This window comes from Hemitrygon akajei, chromosome 6, assembly GCF_048418815.1.
Source record: "Hemitrygon akajei chromosome 6, sHemAka1.3, whole genome shotgun sequence".
Classification (NCBI taxonomy): Eukaryota; Metazoa; Chordata; class Chondrichthyes; order Myliobatiformes; family Dasyatidae; genus Hemitrygon; species Hemitrygon akajei.
In genome coordinates this window covers 128,666,539-128,672,538 of record NC_133129.1, presented here as the reverse complement: position 1 = coordinate 128,672,538, position 6,000 = coordinate 128,666,539, and positions in this window count along the sequence as shown.

Genomic DNA, 6,000 nt, shown 5'->3' with positions numbered 1-6,000 from the left:
GCCTCTTTCTCTGCTTTAGTACTTATATTTAATAAAAATAGCTCCTATTCTTCCTTTTACTAGCCCAGGAGCTTACCTGTCTTGTCCAGATTTGTTTTGCCTTCATCTGTCACACTTATTATGTCATGTTAGTAGATTAATTTCCTGGTTTTAACAGATCAAATATTGCTATAATCTTAATAATAATAATAATAAATATTTTTTTTACCCCCGAGTCAAAAAACAAACAAATCTGTGAAATTGCAGATGTCATTTTGCAAGTGCAGGATTTGTGTCTCCAACAGCAGTCTGAATCTTAACATTTGCTAGTGTGGATTTGTGCTCTTCCACCTCACTGTTTAAACTGAAGTATACTGAATTTGCCACAAATTTACAATTTCATATTCCTTAATAAATTCATCTCAGATGTGTGTCCTTCCCCAAAAGTCATGACACTTGCAGCTTTCCTCAAAATTCAGACCTAAGCTTTGGGGATCAATCCCCACTGCTTGCCTGCATAGCTCCTGGTGCATGACTGACTTTATATCATAAGATTTGAATTCAAAATGACTTCTGCCTTTCTGCTTCAGAAACAAAGTGTTTCATAACCGAGGTGCCATCTTTCAGATCAATGATGGCCCTTTCACATAGATGTAAAAGATTCTATGATGCATTTCTAATCAAATGGGAGTTTTCATTGATAATTGCTTATTCTTCAATCAATTTCTCATTAAAAATTGTTCATAACAGTCAGCAGGTAGGTAGACTTAAGTATGGTACAAATCACTCTATTGCAATATTTGTTTTGTTTCCGGTACACTGCAATTACGAAGATGTAAATAGTTTTGTAGTTTGTTTGAATTCCAGCTGAGTTCTCTTCTGACCTACCATTCCTTAAATTGGGGGAAACTAGGTACTGTGGAAGTTCAAAGAAAATTAAGGATCTTTATACTTAAATCACTAAAATGTTGTACAAAAATGCTACAAAATAATGAAATGTTAGTCTTCATAACTTTATTAACGGGATGCAATTGTTGCTACCACAATACAAAGCCACGTGTGGAATATTTTGTACTTCTTTGGGTACCACAGCTATGAAAGTAGCACGGTATGTATACACTAATGTGTTCCCAGTGCTCTCAAGAAATCACATATATTAATGTTCTTAAGGCATTTCCAAAGAAGTAGGTATCATTTTCTGCACTTAGGAAGTCTAGGGTAAGAGGATGCTTCATTAAAATTAGAGAAAGGTCACTCAGGAGAGAAGTTTGGAAACACTTCCTCATGTGAGGGATGGCCTACTGTGAAACTCTCACCCACTAAGTTATTGTAACCAAGTTGAACAGCATGAATATGGAATTGGCAGAGGAATTGTGTTGTCAGCAAAGATCTCAAATTACAACAGAGCAGGCCAGAGGAGATGAATGACTTAATTTTGTTCCAATGTTCCATGTGATTAATTCAAGTTTCTCTGCCATAGAGGGCTGAGAATCTCAGGTATCGTGTCAGATCTGAGTTGCTGCCAGAATTAGTGCTCGACAGTTGGCAAGTGATTACATGCACAAGATGCAGCAGACAAACTGACAGCAGAAGTGTGTGGACTAAGCAGAGTCTTCGAGGGAAAGTATCAAGTGAAAGATGAGCCCTCATAAAGTGACAGTTGAACTTTGTTGGAAAAGGTGAAGAGTTTATGTCAAGGTAAATTGATGCTGTGCATAGCATTCGATCACCAGAAATAATGAAGAGAGATCTATGTGGTCCTGCATTTTGATGCACTGAATGATGTTCTTTGAAACATACAGTGACAAAAAAAATCTAATAGTCTTGTACTTTATATCTCTTAAATCAAATATTGATGAGATGATTTATAAAAATATATTAGTTGAATGATCAAGTTCATATTTCACCAGAAAAATGCTTTTTAAAAAATGCTGCAAAGTGCTATCAGTTTTACATCAGAATCTGGTTTATTATCAGTGACGTACACTCAAGGCTCCTGTACCTAATAAAATGGCCACTGCTGCAAAGATGCTCATCTGCACACCACTGTCATAAAATGTAGTTATCGGAGTTACTGTTGCCTTCCGGTCTGCCTGAACCAATCAGACCATTCTCCTCAAACTCTCTCATTAACAAAGCATTTTCGCCCACAGAACTACCGCTCATCAATTTTTTTTGCGTGTGTTTTTTGCCCCATTCTCTGTATATTCTAGAGACTTGTGTGTGCAAATCCCAGGAAATCAGCAGTTGTTGAGCTACTAAACTGCTCTTTCTGGTACCCACAATCATTCCATGGTCAAAGTCACTCAGATCACATTTCTTCCACATTCTCATGTTTCGTCTGAATAACAACTGAACCCTTTGACCATGTCAGCATGCTTTTGTGCATTGAGTTGCTGCCACTTGCTCAACTGATCAGATATTTGCTTTAACAAGCAGGTATACCTAATAAAGTGGCCACTGAGTGTATGTTGTAAAATTTGTTGTTTAGCTGCAACAGTGCAATGCAAGACATAAAAAAATTAAGTTACAATAAAAAATAAATAAATAGAGGAATATTGAGATTGGGTTTATTGGTTCCTTGACTGGTCTGAAGTCTGAACGTGGAAGAGAAGAAGCTGTTCCTGAAGTGTTGGGTGTGGGTCTTCATGCTTCTGTGCCTCTTCCATGATCTAAAGATGGAAACATTGATTATGCAGCTCTCCACTAACATGCCAATTAGGAATATTATGTGCTTGGGACATGATTGCACCACTTCATCTTGCACACAAACTTCTATAAAATGCAGAAAAAGGACTCCAAGCTACAGTGACCATTCCTTTTGCAGCCTGGGTGAGTCTACAAAGTACATCATATCAGATGTAATTGAAGAATTGGTTATTGATTCCTGATAATGAAAAATAGCTGTAGTTGGAAGGCCTCAACATCAAGGTGATCGATACAGATTGCAGGCTATCTTGCTTAGATTCTTCACCATTCCAAAGATAGATGATTTGTCATACATTAACGGATAGGGTCTTCCCATATTGTTCATAACTATCAGATTATTATAAAGGCTGAACTTACTCACCATTCTGATAAAGTACACCTTATTGTGGTTAGTGCAGTTGCTTTACAAAGTTCAATAAAAGTTCAAAGTAAATTTTATTATTAAAGTACATATATGTCAGCATATACAATCCTGAGATTCATTTTCCTGTGGGCATACTCAATATAGAATAGTAACTGTAAAAGAATCAAAGATCAATCAGAGTGCAGAACAAACTGTGCAAATTGTAAATGCAAATATAAATAAATAGCAATAAATAACAAGATAGAGTCCTTAAAGTGAGATCATTGGTTGTGGGAACACCTCATTGGGTGGCCAAGTGAGTGTAGCTATCCCCTTTTGTATAGAGATTTATCAAAGTTTCAGATGTCGTGCCGAATCTCTGCAGACTCATAAGGAAGTAGAGCTGCTGCCGTGTTTTATTCGCAGTTGCACTTATGTGCTGGGTCCAGGTGTGTGTGTGTAGGCCTCCGATAGACCATGAATTTGCGCCTTGGAAAGTTTCCAGGGCGCAAGCTTGGGCAAGGTTGTATGGAAGACCGACAGTTGCCCATCTCCCCTCTCCACGACAACGATGTTGTCCAAGGGAAGGGCATTAGGACCCATACATCTTGGCACCACCGGTGTTGTCGCAGAGCAATGTGTGGTTAAGTGGCTTGCTCAAGGACACACACGCAGCCTCAGCCAAGGCTCGAACTAGCGACCTTCAGATCACTAGACGAACGCCTTAACCATTTGGCCACACACCAACACTGGGTCCAGGACAGATCCTCTGAAATTGTAACACCCAGGAAATTAAAGTTGCTAACTCTCTCTATCTCTGATCCTCAGTTGAGGTCTGGCTTATGAACCTCTGGTTTCCCTCTCCTGAAGTCAATAGACCTCTCCTTGGTCTTGCTGACATTGAGTGAGAGGTTTTTGTTATGACACTACTCAGCCAAATTTTCAGTCTCCCTCCTGTATGCTGACTCATCCTCGCCTTTGATTCAGCCCACAATAGTGGTGCCATCCGCAAACTCGCATATGGTGTTGGAGCTGTGCTTAGCCACACAGTCATAAGTGTGAAGCAAGTGGAACAAGGGGCTAAGCAGACATCCTTGTGGTGCATCTGTGCTGATGGAGATCGTGGAGGAGATGTTGCCAATCTGAGCTGACTGGGGTTTATAAGTGATGAAATCCAGGATCCAATTGCACAAAGAGCTGTTGAGGCCAAAGACTTGGAGCTTATTGATTAGGTTTGGGGGGGATGATGATGTTGAATGCTAAGCTGTAAATGGTAAGAGGCACCCTGATGTACGCACCTTTGCTGTCCGGATGTTCCAGGATTGAGTGAACACCATCTGTTGTGGACATATTGCTCCAGTAGGCAAATTGGAGCGGATCCAAGTTGCCTCTCATGCAGGAGCTGATATGTTTCATCACCAGCTTCTCAAAACACACAGAGATTACAGCACCAGTGAATTCCTGCCACTATCTGTAATGAGTTTGGTCATTCTCCCTATGGCTGTGCAGGTTTCTCTCACTTTCCAAAAACTGTTAGGGTGAGGGTTAGTAAGTTGTGGGCATGCTATGTTGGCACCTGAAATGTGGTGACACTTGTGGGCGGCCCCCAGCACAATCCTCGCTGATTGTATTTGATGTAATCAACGCATTTCACTGTGTATGTCGATGTTTCAATGTAAATGCTAAATAAAGCTAATCTTTTTTTAAAAATTCTTTAAAGCCTGCTTTTATTTGTCTCAACTTCCACATCTTTAATATTTTTTAAAATATTTATTTTTTGCATGTTAATATCAGTAGTAAGGCTCATATTTACCATCTATTCTCAATTACCTTCTGAACTGAATGGCTTCTCAGAACAGTTAAGTGTCTAACACATTTATGGGTAAGGAGTCACATACCAAATACCTACCAAGTTGTGGATAGTGTGGAGGGCTGTTGTAGGTTACAATGGGACATTGACAGGATGCGGAGATGGGCTGAGAAGTGGCAGATGGAGTTCAACCCAGAAAAGTGTGAAGTGATTCACTTTGGAAGGTCATATTTGAAGTCGGAATACAGGGTTAATGGTTTTTATTATGGAGGAACAGAGGGATCTCGTGGTCCACACCAGAGGTCCCTTATAATAGCTGTGTAAGTTGATATGGTGTGATGGCTTTTGTTTAGTCAGAAGATTAGGTTCAAGAGCTACAAGGCAATATTGCAGTTCTATAAACTATTTATAACTTCAGCATTACATCTGGCTTTTATATACTAGTTCTCTCAAAATGAATGCTAACATTGCATTTGCCTTCCTTACCAGCGACTCAACCTGCAAGTTAATTTTTAGGGAATCCTAGTCCTTTTGCACCTTTAATTTCTGGCTCTTCTCTCCATTTAGAAAACAGTCTATGCCTTTATTCCATCTACTAAAAAGTGCATGACCATACATTTCCCTACACTATATTCCATCTGCCACTAATTTACCTATTCTCCCAATCTGTCAAAGTTCTTCTGCCTATTCCCTGCTTCCTCAACACTATCTGTACTGATCTTGGCCACAAGGTCATCAATTCCATCACCCAAATTCAATTCTGTTCAGACAACAGTCTACATCTTCATGCCTTCTATCAAAGTGCATGACCGTACACTTTTACCCATCTGCTATTTATTTTTCCCATCTCCCTATCTGTTCAAGTCCTTCTGCAGACTCACTGCTTCCTCAGTACTGCTGGCCCCTCCACTTATCTTCGTATTGCCTGCAAACTTGGTCAGGAACCCACTTATTCCATCATACAAATCATTGGCATAAAACATGAAAAAATGCGGTCTCATGCCATCCCTGGAAAATAATTCAGATTACCCAGTAGCATAAATCCCAAAGATAACTAAACCACAAAGTGAAAATTGTGCAATAGCACATTCCTGGTCATAGAAGGCTCACTCTGAGTTAACCCTCAATGGATACTTAAATTATGAGATGACAAAGTGTG